This window comes from Crinia signifera, chromosome 2 (assembly GCF_055691185.1).
Source record: "Crinia signifera chromosome 2, ASM5569118v1, whole genome shotgun sequence".
Lineage (NCBI taxonomy): Eukaryota > Metazoa > Chordata > Amphibia > Anura > Myobatrachidae > Crinia > Crinia signifera.
This window is the reverse complement of record NC_139218.1, coordinates 9,739,568-9,756,075: the sequence shown is the minus strand read 5'-3', so window position 1 is coordinate 9,756,075 and position 16,508 is coordinate 9,739,568.

Below are 16,508 nucleotides of genomic sequence, written 5' to 3'. Positions count from 1 at the left end.
TGCACACACTAAATTAAATGATAATAAATAGTGGATATTTGGTTCATGAATTGATCAATGCATTTAAGCCTGCAGCCCCCTTCACGGGACCCCACTGTTCTGCAGGTCCTAACACTATCGCTGAAAATGGCTACAATACACATAGCTATCACATCAATGTTTGATTCCAGGCATGCTATCTGGTCTGAAGCTCACAGCAGACTTTGCTTTTATAGGTGAGCAGCTACCAACACACCTGTTACTAATCATCTAGGGAAATGGTTAACATAAGCTATGGAATCTTAGCTAAAACAGGGTGCATGAGAGAATGTGACCACAATAAGACTAATTTAAAAAATGAATCTAATAAACAATATATATATATATATATATATATATACTAAACATCGGTGCCATCATCACGGCCTTATTTACCAAAGCCACTGACAGGAACAACACCCTTTTGGGCAACAGTTTTCATCCCACACCCCTTAAAAAGGGACTTCCATTCTCGCAGATGCTGCGGGCCCGCCGCATTTGCAGTAGACAAGAAAATTTGGAAGATACCCTTAGATGTGTAAGAAATTTGAAGATCGGGGTTATATAGCAAGTGAATTGTTGACCACCAAAAATAGGGTACTAGACATGACCAGGGAGGAGGCATTGTCTCCTCGGACCCACAAGCGACAAATTCATGAGAACATCATCTGGGTCAATAAATTCCATCCTCCGAGTCTCAAGATTAAGCAAGTGGTAAACTCCCATTGGCCGATTGTTACATCAGATGCCAGTTTACCTTCTCTGCACAAGAAGGTCATGAATTCTTACACACGTGGGAAACTTTTGAAAGATTACTTAGTGAAAAATGATGTAACTTTCCCACTTCCCAAAAATCCTTCTTTCTTAGGCACACCAAAAATAGGTTGCTATAGGTGCTGCGGTTGCATCACCTGCAGCTTTATGATCCCTGGAGATTCTTCCCATCACCCCTATTCGGGAAAGAAGTTTAAAATCAGCCATAGAGTGGGATGCACCACGAGATTTGTCATTTACCTGATCAGTTGTCCTTGTGGACTCCACTATGTGGGGAAAACCGATCGCACTTTTAAGGAAAGTGCTGCTGCCCACTGATCGGCCATCAAGATAGCCATTAATTCTGGTCAAGCGACCAACCCGTCACCAGACACTTTGTAGAGGCCAGACACAATTTAACAACAGTAAGGTATCGCATAATTGATCATGTCCCCCCACTATCCAGAGGGGGGGACAAATCATCATGGCTACTCCAAATGGAGAGCCGTTGGATTTCTCGTTTGGACACCCTTGCTCCCAGGGGTCTAAACGAGCATTCCGGTTTATCGCACTTCTTATAGTAATTTAAAGTATACCAACTAAGCAATAGACCTCCTGTAGCCACATTACATTTGTGGCACCGCTCATTGTGGAAGATTGACATGTTTATATTGGTCGACACCAGGTCCCCTAAGTTGGAGGGTTGTCAACAGTTTATTATTAACTATATTAGCTAACCAGGGTGTTACTCCTCAATTGATAAAATTGCTTCATGACTTGTACTATTCGCAGCACTGTCACTTTAAATGTGCCGCCATATTGGAAAGGTCTGCAAGGCATCTCGTTCCATTGCACTTTATATTTATTATCATAACGTAAACTTTTGAGCACATTTGAAGTACAACAGCAACCTCGAGTGACGTCACTCGAGTGACGTCATCTTTAGACGCCGGAGGCGCCGGACCATGCCACGAGTCCCGACAGGACTGGAACAGGTATTTAAGTTGTTTATTCAGTGTATGTAATGTTTCTTCACGTTTGAGCACCTTGATGAAGAGGTAACCCAAGCCTCGAAACGTTGGTTCATATCCGCCTGGTGTGGTCTGACTTTTTTCTGAGTGCCGCCGACCCCTCTCCCCTTGCATGTCGACAGCCTAGTGCTGCCTGTGGACGGGCACCGCTTTATTTACTTTGGTGATTTACAAACTGCGCTTGGAGTGCCCAGGGACGGTGCAAGCCCGGTCAGCGCCCCAGGCGAGCAGCCCGCCGCCCACCCCGCCTCACCCGCTCCAACCCCCCCCCACCTCACCCGCTCTGACCCCCCCACCCACCCTCCTCACCCTTGCCGACGGATTGGGGGAGGGCAGCAGGCACCGGGGCAGACTATTGTGCTCCATGGGGGAAAGCAGCAGGTTGCTGCTGTTCAGCATGGGGGAGGGCGGCAGGCACCGGGAGCTAACTATCACGCTCCAGGGGGGAAGCAGCAGGTTGCTGCTGTTCAACATGGGGGGAGGGCAGCGCCGGGCACTGACTGCGGGTAGGCTCCAGTCAGGGGTGAGGACGGGGGTTGTTGTACTCACCTGCTTCATTGAATTGGCTGGGTGTCCCGTACTGCTGCAGCTTGCCAGCTTTCTTTCGACTTCCTGGTCTCCTCGGTGGCTCACTACCGCCCTCCAGTGGCCGGCGCCCTAGGCAAATGCCTAAAGCTGCCTAATGGTGGCGCCGGCCCTGGGAGTGCCGCCACTCTCCCAGAACAATATATATATATATATATATATATATACCAGCAGCAGGGCGTCGGCACTCAGAAAGAAACAAGCAAACTAGCAGTATTTACCAATGTTTCACAGCCCGCAGGCTTTTTTATTAAGGTGCTAGGTGAGAACGTAATACATGTGTATTTTGTTCTCACCTAGCACCTTGATGAAAAAGCCTGCGGGTCGGGAAATACCGCTAGTTTGCTTGTTTCTTTCTGAGTGCCGCCGCCCTGCTGCTGATATAATACAGAGTGGTGCAACAGCATCTCTCCCTATTGGAAGGCACCGGATCTACTGCCGCAACTAGCAGCTTATTGCAAGCCCGGATAACCTGGAGTGCCATCCTCAGAAAACTATTATATATATATATATATATATATATATATATATATACTGTATATATATATATATATATATATATATATATATACAGTATATATATATATATATATATATATATACGCACTAGCTGGCCCTCTTCCCTCCTGTTGTCAAAGTCCACTTCTCTTCACATGTCACTCACAGCTCTCCTATACTCCAACACTCAGTGACCATCTTCGTCTGCATACTCATCTCCATCATTGGCATCTAGCCTCTAGTTGTATGCTGATTGAGTCCTCACTACTTACATTTAAGCTGTAATGTGTATTGATCTGTGGCGCTATTATATTTGTACTGTATTTTTGTTATTTATTCAATGTTATGCCAAGCTTTGTCTCCCTGTATTGTTCCTTTGTACGGCGCTGCAAAACACTTGTGGCGCCTTATAAATAAAATTAGGTACTTGTTTCCTAGCACGGCCACAATCACGGGCATCGCGGGTCATTTATAATAGTATGCGATGCGACCGACGCGATGCCCGCGATTTGCCATTGAAATGCATTGAAAATGTCAAAATCGCGTCGGTCGCATCGCATGCGGCCCAAAAAAGCATGCGATGGTACCGACGCAATGGCCGCGATTTTCCATAGGGAACAATGTAAAATGGCTCAATTTACCCAAACAAAAATAGGGAACAATGTTAAATGGCCCAGAGACCCCCCAAAAAAACCCTGAACAGTGAAATGGCCCCCCAAAAAATTGTTAACACCACCCCACGATCAACGTGAACCCAAAGCGTGGCGAGCGCAGCCAGCCCACGAGGGGCGGCAGTACGCGTCCTCCGACCTTTTCATACCCCCACTATCCACGTTGGCGTGGTGTTGAGAATAGAAAGTGTGGTGAGCGCAGCGAGCCACCGAGCCCGAATCGTGGCGAGCGCAGCGAGCCCCGCAAGGGGACGTGGATACCTGTGAAGCCCGCGAGGGGACGCGGATACCTGTGAAGGGGACGCGGATACCTGTGAAGGGGACGCGGATACCTGTGAAGGTATCCGTGTCCCCTCGCGGGGCTCGCTGCGCTCGCCACGCTTCGGGCTCGGTGGCTCGCTGCGCTCGCCACACTTTCTATTCTCAACTCCACGCCGACGTGGATAGTGGGGGTATGAAAAGGTCGGAGGACGTGTACCGCCGCCCCTCGCGGGCTCGCTGCGCTCACCACGCTTCGGGTTCACATTGATCGTGGGGTGGCGTTAACAATTTTTGGGGGGCCATTTCACTGTTATGGGGTTTTTTTTGGGGTCTCTGGCCCATTTAACATTGTTCCCAATGTTTATTTGGGTAAATTGAGGCATTTTACATTGTTCCCTATGGAAAATCGCGGGCATCGCGTCGGTCGCATCGCATGCGATTTATTTGCCCGCATGCGATGCGACCGACGCGATTTTTTTAGCTGCGATGCCCAAGATCCAAATCGTTGTGGCTGTGCTAGGAAACAAGTACCTAAAATGAAAATAATAATAATAATAATAGCTGAGGTACCTGCTTTTGCTCCGGTATGGTTGTGCAATTAGCGTTACTTGGACATTATCCTCATCTTGTTTTAAGCCTGACAGTTCTTCCAACAGACCCCGGAGGCGGCTGCCCGGTGTCATCTGAAGTTCTCATCCAAATCCGTTAGTGGAAGACCCTGAACATGCCCCCCATGCCCATGGTGTGCCCTGCATACACCTCTCTGTGGTCGGATCCCGGATCTCAGCACACATAGAATAGAATAGAATAGAATAGAATCAACTTTATTGGCCATGTATTGCTTGCGCACACTAGGAATTTTTTGTAGATTACAGTGCAGCATCAAGCAGGGATGAAAAGGGGGGAGGGAGACATTACATATATTACATTAAGACATTACATGCGTTCCATTTCTAGCTACAACTATGGTGGTCAGGGCGCCAAGTAGGGACACGTTGTTTGGCTGTTGATATTGGGATTGCATTCGCTTTGATTGGATTGTTCAGGTGATGGACGGCTAACGGAAAGAAGCTTCTTGCGGATCTGGACGTTTTGACGGGGATGGACCTGAACCGTCTTCTGGATGGTAGGATGTTGAACAGGTTGTGACCAGGATGCAGCTTGTCATTTGCGATCTTCTCAGCGCGTTTCCTTACCCTGGATGAGAACAGATCCCTTATCGGGGGGAGGTCGGTCCCTATGATCCTTTCCGCAGTCTTCACTACCCTCTGCAGTTTTTGTTTGTCGTTCTCGCTTGCGCCACCGTACCAGATTGTGATCGAGGAACATAAGACAGACTCCACGATGGCGGTGTAGAATACGCACAGCAGCTCCTGTGGGATGTTGAATTTCCTGAGTTGCCTCAGGAAGAACAGGCGCTGTTGGGCCTTTTTGATGTTTGTGGTTATGTTTAATCCCCATCTTAGGTCACTGGACATGGTTGTCCCTAGGAATTTGAAGGAATCAACCCGCGACACCACTGCGTTGGCTATTGTTAGCGGGGCTAGTGCATTTGGTTTTTTCCTGTAGTCGACCACCATCTCAACTGTTTTGGTGGGGTTTAGATTGAGGTTGTTGCTGCTGCACCACTGTGTCAGCTTCTCCACTGCATGCCTGTACGCGGTCTCGTCACCATCCTTGATTAGGCCGATGATAGTGGTGTCATCTGCGAATTTGATGATTTTTCACTGACTGCTCAGCTGAGGTGCAGTCATTCGTGTAGAGAGAGAAGAGCAGAGGGGAGAGGACGCATCCTTGGGGGGCTCCAGTACTGATTGTTTGTGTGCTGGACGAGAAGGCGCCGGCTTTGACCACCTGTTCCCTTGCTGTTAGAAAGTCCACTATCCATGAACATGTTGATCCTGGGACTCCTAAGGAGAGGAGTTTTGGCTGCAGGATGCCGGGAACGATAGTATTAAATGCTGAGCTGAAGTCCACGAATAGGACTCTTGCATAGGTGCCTTGGTGGTCGAGGTGTTGTAAAATATGGTGCAGCCCGAGATTGTCCGCATCCTCTACACTTCTGTTTGCCCGGTAGGCAAACTGCATGGGGTCAAGGTGAGAGTTTGTCACTTCTTTCAGGTGCTTCAGTACTAGTCTTTCAAATGCTTTCATGGCCACTGAGGTTAGTGCAATTGGCCTTAAGTCATTTAGGTCCTTTGCGGGTGTTTTCTTAGGGACCGGGATGATGATAGAGCGTTTGAAGCAGGCAGGAACCTTGTCCTCATTACACCCCATGTCCTCTACCCCATCTATATTATGCAACGTTGCCATATCTTGCTCACCTGACCCACTTTGTGTAGTGGCCAGATACCTTTTTGCACCCCTAGGACCCCCACGGGGTCAGGTTTGGGGGTCTTAGTGGCCGTGAGCCTAATCTGCACCCAATCAAGTCACCTCCCGTTTGTTTCCAAATCGTTCCAACAGTGTCCGAACGCAAACCAGACAGACAGACAAATAGCAGATGACAAATATGTAAGAGATAATACATCTGATTGGTTGCTAGGGGCAACATCTCACGCCTCTAAAACTCTCACCTCAGTAAATTGACCCTATGTACAGCAAGCCAGGTAAACATTCCAGGTCTATTAACATATAATAGAATTATCCTACGTTGCCATTTAAGTGTGGCATTAAATATAGATGTTAATTAAGACGTCCTTTGCGGAATCTGATTCTTTCTATGTACAGTATATTCCTGCTGTATATACCTGCTAAATACCATCGCTGTTACTAACAGAGGGCCGGGGCGATACAATCTCCGTCCTCGTCGTCCTGAGCGGGAGACAATGTCATTCCTGCTGAAATCTCTCTAGTAAACATTTAGCCTGGTGCCTGGGAGGGGGTGGGCACCTGTATTGGGGGATCTAGGGGGTCCCCTTTTGGTCCTGCGTTGTTATTATAGATATAGGGGGAGATTTGGCAAAGCCTGGAGAGAGATAAAGTAGGAACGTCACAGAATCTGATTGGTTGGTACATTATCTCTTTCCAGGCTTAGATAAATCTCCCCCACAGAGATATATCAGGGCATGTGGACAGTTTGTGGACACGTTCTAGTGCATCATAAGAGCATTGTGTGATATCATCAGGGGCATGACTAGGTTTTTAGAATATATGACAGAAGCATACCACCTGCTTATTATTGGATCGCGTCCTTCCAACTCTAAGGCAATTCACCGTTTCCAAAACACCTGACCTATTGGACTGCCGTATATAGGTCCCCCCGGGCTGGCTAAACAACATCCTATGCCAACGGGTTCGGAACCAGGAGACCATAGGACATTCAGGAATACCATTCAACGGATTCATTGCAAATACTGGACACTACCCCTGATCCACGCAGGTTATATCAATCTTCCCCCCCTTTTTTCTGATGATTATTGACTCTCCACAGGTCCTTAAACTTATCATATCAGGTCCTTTTTAAATTTTGTTATATGAATGTTCATATGTGAATAAATTGTTATATTTTTAAGTTGATGCATACACCCTTTTTTATTAGATATAGCGCTGCTCCTCCCCCATTTTCCTTTTGCATACACCCTCCTGCCTGCACACAACCCCTGCCTGCATACCACCTCCTGCCTGCATACACCCGCCTGCCTGCACACATCCCCTGCCTGCATACACCCCCCTGCCTGCACACACCCGCCTGCCTGCCTACCAGCCCCTGCCTGCACACCACCCCCTGCCTGCACACCACCCCCTGCCTGCATACCACCTCCTGCCTGCATAACACCCCCTGCCTGCAAACTGCCTCCTGTTTGCAAACTGCCTCCTGCCTGCATACCACCCCCTGCCTGCATACCACCTCCTGCCTGCACACACCCCCTGCCTGCATAACACCCCCTGCCTGCAAACTGCCTCCTGTTTGCAAACTGCCTCCTGCCTGCATACCACCCCCTGCCTGCATACCACCTCCTGCCTGCATACCACCTCCTGCCTTCACACCACCTCCTGCCTGCACACCACCCCCTGCCTGCGTACCACCTCCTGTCTGCATACCACCCCCTGCCTGCGTACCACCCCCTGCCTGCACACCACCCCCTGCCTGCACACCACCCCCTGCCTGCATACCACCTCCTGCCTGCACACCACCCCCTGCTTGCACACCACCCCCTGCCTGCGTACCACCTCCTGTCTGCATACCACCCCCTGCCTGCGTACCACCCCCTGCCTGCACACCACCCCCTGCCTGCACACCACCCCCTGCCTGCGTACCACCCCCTGCCTGCACACCACCCCCTGCCTGCATACCACCCCCTGCCTGCATACCACCTCCTGTTAATGTCCATCTGTGGCTGCAGTTGGAGTCTGCAGTTGTAGGGGGTTTGGGGGTTTTGTTTGGGACACAGTCCTTGGTCTCGTCACTCGGAAATAGGGGTGACATGCCTCCATTTTCAAATTTACACTATCCACCCCTGCCCCGGCCCCATTCCTCCCTGCTCCTTGGTAATAAGACAGAGTTGATCACATTTCTGCGCTGCGATCAGAGGACCCTTTCTGCGAATGTCAACAATCGATTAGCCCCCTAGTTAAAAAAAAAACATTGGCGGTTATCGCTACCACTATCCCTGCGGGTACATGGGAATAATCATCTAAACAAAATAAACTCCCACTGCAATGGGTACTGAATAATAACACAGCACTACAGTGATTTTTACTACATATGCCACTTAATTCAAAGTCTAAATATAATCGCCACCCTGACCGTAATCGCACTCGCCCACCAACATACGACACTGGGAAATGGACATTGTAACGAAACAAATATGAAGCTTGTGTGTTATTTTCCAAGTTTACACATTCCAGCTTGGGTTACTGTATATGGAAAGTTGTTGCTCAATCAGAACCAGCTGTCTAATCCAGCGCCATGCCAATGTAAATGTAATAATTAGCCCGGCCCGTCATCGCTGGTGCAACAGGTGGCATTGTTCTCCTGGCATAATGCAGCCCATAGGATAGTATAACAGCGCCCATTATGTTCAGTCTGTACCTGGTGCTGCACCTTGCCTTGTACTGATGGGGTATTGTCTGTGTCATATCACATCTATAGATTACACTGACAGGGAAAAGGTGGATCGCTGTATTCAGCACATCTGTCTGTTGTGTGTAAAAGCTTCTCTGTTAAGTGTAAACTGTAAGCGGCTGAGTGCGTGGGCGAACCATACATTGTCTGCGATATATGCCGCAAGAACTTACTGCCGGGAGGCCTATTACATGGCATTAAGCTTCAGAATGAGACTTTGTTCATTTGATACAGAGACGCTGTTATTATATTAGACTGTGCTGTATAGCTCACAATACCACTATCTTATGATTGCAGATCAGTTACATTCATAGGGCTCCATACACTCAATGCGCTTTGACAGTATTGAAGTGGAAGTCAGAGACACTATACAGTAATGTAATAATATTATAATGACACAATTTATTTATTTACAATACTGATATGCTGTATGTATTTAACGACTACGACCATGGGTTACAGAGAGATATTTTGTTCCTGCGGGAATAAAATGGTTCAGCCGTGAGTATAATACAGACTTAAAATCCAGTGGTTTTGACCACGAAAACGTGCACCGCCCAGTGGAAATGGTGAAAATTCCGGTTCTAGTGACCCAGGATTCTTGCCCGAGAACCGAGGGTTTTTAGCGGGTTAAACCCAAGTTATGAGCTGTGGAAATGGCTTTCACCTCCCACTCCCCCCACACACACCCATCGCTGACCAGCCCGCCCCCCATCTGCCAGTGTCTGCCCATCTATGACCAGCCTGTTCTACCCTGCAGATGCCTGCCCACCTGTTGCTGACAACCCATCCCCGCCCCGCCTACCGCTGACCACCTGCCGGTGCTCCCCCCTATGCCGTTCTGCTCTCCAGGGTCTCCCTTTTCGGTGGAAAAGGGATCAACCTGGGAAAAACCTGGGAAAACAGGGCAGTGGAATCAGGGACCATGGAGGGGATCCACCAAAATCTCAGGTGTGTGACCTGGGATTTTGGTGGACAAACGGTATAATACGCCTTCTCTACTGCCTTGGAAAACCCGGGTTTTTGTACATGAACAGGCATCAACCCAGGTTTTTGTTCAGTGGAAAAGGGTCCAAAGAAACTGGGTCCAGTTAACCAGGAATCCAATCCAGTAAGCGAGCAGGGTTGGATACGAGTAGGACTCGGGTTAAGAGGCAGTGTAAAAAGGTCACCCGGGTCATCCGACCCAGGACCCGGTTACAGCATGCTGAGAGACCATGCCTCCCTAACCGATTGTCACACGGGCAGTCAGGAGGGTGAGGGACATGGCAAACGTGATGCAGACAGCAGCACCGGCGGGGTAAGGGTGTGTGCCGGAGACTGGGGGCATCCAATCAGCTTCCAGAGTGCTAGGCAAGGGCGTTGACAGTCCTGCTGGGCAAAAGTAAAATGAGGAGGCATGGCCAATGAGAGGAGGCATTTCCAGACCTCCTCCTTAAAACAAAATGACATAGCAGGGGGGGGGGGGGGGATATACATCAGATTATTCACATCAGTTCCTGTCTTGGTGGGAAAAGGGGGTTATAAACTTTGACCTGGGAAAAAAATAATGACTGAGGCAGGCTGGGGGCTATAACCACATGCCTGGTATGGTCACATCAGATTAGACCACGCCAGGCTTCCCGTTAAATGGCTGCATCTGATGTGACTAGTGAGTCACAGGGAAACACCCATAGGCAACTAATAAAAGATAATCTTCCAAAAGCCACCAATCTCGGTGGAAACATCTGTCCAGTACGACCTCAGCATCTGTCTCCTCCAAGGCGGTGGACATTTTTGGAGGGACATCTCAGCAGACGGCCATACGGACGGCCAGACCCATTAGAATCTGCAGAGACCATGCACCCCCACAGCGCCGGCTTCCCCAAGCCAACACGGGCTGCAGTGCCATTGTTACGCCGCTGGTGTCTGGTTTAAAAGAGTTGGTGGCAGCGCCAGATCTACATTAGGCAGCCGCCTAGAGCGCCGGGATCTGGAAGGGCACCACAAGTCCGCCTATCACAAAATGAAGTATGCCTATGAGGAAGACGTCCTTGTTTTACTGTACTTAAAACAAGTGGCATCTGTGGAACCTCCAAGATGCCACCTCCACACAATGGGGTGTATTCAATGCCGCGGTGAGCAGCCAGCAAGGGGGTTAAACAGCGAAGATTGCATAAAACTAGCGATCCTCGCTGTTTAACCCCCCGCCGGCCGCTCGCTCTATTCAATGTTCTGGGGAAATCCTCGCCGTCACAGGACGGCGAGAATTCCCCAAAACTGCGAGACCCGTGGCTAATGAAGGAATCTCGCTGTATTTAGCCGCGAGTCTCGCTGATTCAGGAGCCGCATACGAGGGGAGATGGAGCGAGGGGAATTGGCGAAAATGGAGCGAGGGGAAATTGGCGTATGAGGGGGCTGCGTTGAATACTGTCAGGGTGAGTGGTGACAGCGAGCAGGAAGCTCTGCTCGCTGTCACCACTCGCCCACAGCATTGAATACCTGCCTTTCACTTGATGGGCTGGAATGTGGGTATTGGTGGCCGTGTGAGGGTACAGTAGGTTGAAGTTTTGCCTAGGCTGCCAGGAATCCTTACACTGGCCCTGGGTGCCGGTCCATCACTGAATGGAGATAAGGTGGAGAGAGATAAAGGGGCAGATTTATTAAGCTCTGTGAAGTGACAATGTGGTTGGTACTTTATCACCAGCCAATCGGCTCATACCTGTCATTTTTTTTAAATCCAGTCTGTAACTTGACAGTTAGGGGCTGATTGGCTGGTGATAAAGTACCAGCCACATTATCCGTTCCCCAAGCTTAATAAACCTGCCCCAGAGTACCAACCACACAGCCCCTAACTGCCACATTACATGCTGGGTTAGAAAAATGACAGTGTGGCTGGTCCATTGCCACGTTATCTCTGTACACTTTATCCTCAAGGCTTAGTACATAGACCCCACTGTCCCAGCAATAACTCTTTCTAGGTCTGGACTCGGAATTTGAAGGTTTTGGAACATGCCAGGGGGGGAAGCGTTGCTAATTAGATACACCGTCTGTAGGAATTACACAGAATATATTATCACAGATTATTTTCATTTTCGGTACATATTCTTCTGTTAGAGTTCTACATAAACGATCTTCCTACTTTTGTTTAGACATTACTGCCAAAGAACAAACATTCTCCGGGGACAGTGCCATGATTTACAGATCTGTCTCTGACAATTTTCCTGTGCAATTTTTTTTTATATATATTTTTATATTTAGTCTTAACCAACTCTGAGCTCAGTTTTCTAATTCTACTTCTGTTATGTACAATGGAGGAGACCCAGAGCCAGCCTTAGGCATCGGCAGACTAGGAAATTGCCTATGGCAAGTTCCTACCACTAGGGGCAGGCTCAGCTAACACTGGTGGTCTGTCGGGCACACGATGGTCAATGCCGCCACTGGCAGCTCTGCTCTTGCATATCTGAGCTAAGCCACTAACGGTAGCTCCGGAGCGAATGGTGAGCGACCATCAAATTATTCTTTCACCCGTGTGACCGTATGTGAGGGGAAGTGTTAACATACACATGCCCTTGCATGTTAGAGAGGGGATTCGATCATGTGGGGGGCACGGCGGGGGGCGTTTACACATTCGCTAGGTTGCAAACATGCGCCGCCTAGCGACACGGTCTAAATGAGGCCCTAAGTGTATAAGGGCATTACTGCATGGCAGTATGGGTATCAGGGCATTACTGGGTGACACTAGGAGAATCAGGGCATTGCTGTGTGGCATTATGTGTATAAGAGGCACATCAGGGTGGCATAATGTGAATAACGAGCACTACAGGGTGGCCTAATGTGAAAAAGGAGCAATACAGGGTTGTGTTATGTGAATGCGCTGTGGAATATGTGTGCGCTATATAAATAACTGGTAATAAAATACCCATAAATAAATAATAATAGGGAACAGTATGGCACGGTGTTAAGTGAATAATGAGCAGTATGGGGTGGAGCAATGTGAATAAGGCGAGATACGGTGTGGTCTAATGTGGAAAAGGAGCAATGTAGGGTGATGTACTGTGGATAAGGAGCAATACAGGGTGGTGTAATGTGAATAAAGAGCAATACAGGATGGCCTGATCTGAATGAGAATCACTACTAGCTGGCGTAATATGAATAAGGAGCAATAGGTACGGTGTAATGCACCATGGGGGGGGGGCAGTGTAATGTCAATAAGGAGCACTACGGGGCAGCGTAATATGAATAAAGAGCTTTATTGATTGGCTTAATAGGAAGATTGTAATCTTGTGATCAGGGCCCTCCTACCTTTATATAGGTCTGTTACTACCCAGTTTGTTTTATCACTGTTTCCAATTGTAACAGAATATGCTCCGCTATATAAGAAACTTAAATAAATAATAAATAATATAAGGAGCACCCACCCGCACGGCTCCTCTCAGCATGCATCCCCCCCCCCCCCCCCGGGTTAGTTAATAGCTGATGACTGCCCGGCTACATTAACTTATTAAACGTCTGTGTCAGGCCCTGCCCCCCCTCCCCCCAGAAGAAAAAAATGGGCGGGTCATCAATCACCGTGGCCTATCGGTGAATCCCACGGGTTCCCTGGTGAGCCAGTCCAAGCCTGATCGTATTGGCCTGAATGCTGCCAAACAAACATTTCAAAACTCTCATCTCTGCTCAAACCTCTTATCCCATCTGGTACCATTTATTCATTTGATCCCACCAATGAACATGAAGGAGACAATGTACTTATATGGGGAGTTCTATTTCACATGCCATGTTGCTATGGGCAACCAATCAGAATCTACTTCTTATTTATTTAACACCTTCTAGAAGATAATAGGTAGTATCTCATTGGTTACCCATAGCAAAATTTCCCCCGAAGTATCAACACTCTTCTCATTCTCCAACTTAGCTACCTCTCCTCTTGGTCCTTTACCCTCATACATAAGTAAAGCTGTCTCCTGTGCTCCTCTCTCTCTCTCTCTCTTTCTCTCTCTCTGTCTCTCTCTCTCATAGGCCCTTATTCAGATCGGTGCGGATATTCCCGCATTCTTACGGAGTGGTCCGCACGCCACGGTGTTTTGCCGCATGCGGCCATCGTCCGTAGAAACGCCCACGTGTCCTCCGCATTCGGACGGACTCACTCTTTAAGAACAGGGCGTGTTTACGGACGACATACAAACCATGCGTGTGCGGGAGAAACACTCCGATTCTGCACGGTATTACAGAGTATTACAGAGTATGCACAGGAATACCGCATCCGAACGGGAGCCAAGCGGTGCTACCGCCCGTAAGCGGAGTATTTACGCCAAACAACCCACTATTAAGTATCTTCTGCAATACATCACATGACCCACTTATTCAATTACCTATCCTCATAAAAAACTGCTTATTTGGAATTGGAATCAATTAGATGCCAATATATCCTTACAAGCATGCCTAACACATGCATTGCACACATTAACCCTTACAGCAATTTAAGTGCAATGGTTTGTATTAGACCCTGTGTAAAAGATTATAAACAATCTACACATATACTGTTTAATGTGCAAAGAAAACCAACAACTGTGAACTTGCATAAACAATTTATTTGAAAACCCAATTAACATATAAATAAAAAAATATCAAATCATAAATTAAAGCAGGAGATCTCTGAGGTCCTGCAGGTCGGCTAGCAGGAGCCTCAAATGGTGCTCCGCCCGCAGGAGGGCCCCACGCACCCCCTCATCTTCCGGTGTGGTGTCATCTGTGGGTATGTCAAAGGGGCAAAAATTAGTCATGTTATTCATGCATACATTTCACATACTGCGACATAAATTGCACAAATGCTAGGTGACATGTGTGTGTATATATATATATATATATATATATCTATCTATGTAGAGAGATAGAGACACACATAGATAAATAGATATGACACATACATATATACATACATGCAAACTTATTTACTACATACTGTCTTTTTTTGCCTCTACCCTTTACTCTGCAGAAGACATAACAGTCATAGTGTTTCTTCTCAGTCACAACCCACCCATGACTAACCAATGACAAGCATGTCATGGCCTCCGTCAATAAGAACTTGTCACAATCTGCTCAGTCAAAGTTCAGTGATGGTTCGTGGGAGTTATGCAAATGTCAGGAATGCACAGTACACATCCTCAAAATCATAATTCTGTCTAAACCAACCTACAATTCTGTGAGGGCAAAAAAACAATCTGAACTACAGGGGGTGTTTAGGTAGAGGAGGCTCCTGGGACACTGGCAACTTCTGACTCCATTCCAAGGTAGGCCGGCCCATACTCCATTTATAGCATACATCCTAGAGTTTATAAATAACATTCACCAACAATATAGATTCCACTATTTGATGGGTCATAATCTACGATTGCAGCAGGTGAATTTAATCCACAAATGAGCCACTCATCCCTTTACTCCAGGATCCTGTTTAACTACAACGGTTATGTGGCAGTCAAAATGGAGCTCCAACCCATCCCACAAACCTGTGTAATTGAGAGGTGTCCTGGATGAAAGGGATGCCTTGGACACCCCATCTAACCCGTACCTGTATCTGTAGCTACCCACTTTGGGGTCTATATGAATAGTATTGGAACAAAATTTTTAATCACCAGTGCTACATAACAAATACCAGTACAACTACTTCATGAATGATGCATTATGTAAACATACCGATCTGCTGGGACTCCGGGGCTTGGCACGCCTCCTCCCCCTCGGAATCTGAATCCTCTGGGGCAACCGTGGCCTCCTCAGCCCCCTCCTCCGCCAGCTCCTCTGCCACCATGACCACGTCCACCTCCTCCGCCACAAGCACCTCCTCCTCCACCTCCTCCTCCTCCTCCACCTCCTCCTCCTCCACCTCCTCCTCCACCACCACCACCTCCTCCTCCACCTCCTCCTCCGCCACCAACACCTCCTCCTCTGCCACCAACTCCTCTTCCACCTCCTCCACCACCACCTCCTCAGGCACCTCCTCCTCCTCCACCACCTCCTCCACCATCTCCTCCACCATCTCCTCCAACATTTCCTCCTCCTCCACTTCCTCCTCCTCCACCCTTGCCGCCACCTCCTCCTCAGGGTCTTGGGCCTCCTCCTGGGCCAGGGCTGCCTCGGACTCTTCACGGGCCTGTCGGGCTCGGGCTCGTGCTGTGTGGTAGAAAAAAAAATCATGGTCAATGTCGGGTCATTGGGGCACATGTATTAATCCATAACAAGACATACATGGAAGGGTGATAATGATGGCAAACGATGCAGGCAAGTAGCTCATTACTGTTAATGGACTCAAAAATGTGACATTTAAATTATTATGTGATTGTTAGTAATTTGTTCAAACATTACAACCCTGGCATTTATCAATGTGTAACACATATTAGATCTGGCACATTGTATGCATCAGAATCCTCAATGCTATGTCATTACATATAAAAGCCACATGACTGCATGTTAACCAGGAAGAAGCACACATAACAGTCTATGGACTTTTAAACCCATGGACACCCACTTATCATGAGACACATGTTATTGTTTATATATGCTATGTTGTAAGTGCGAAATTTCATAGCTAAAATACTCACAATCAGCAATTTCGCCCCTGATTTGCTGCAACAGCTGGGGCTGGCGCCT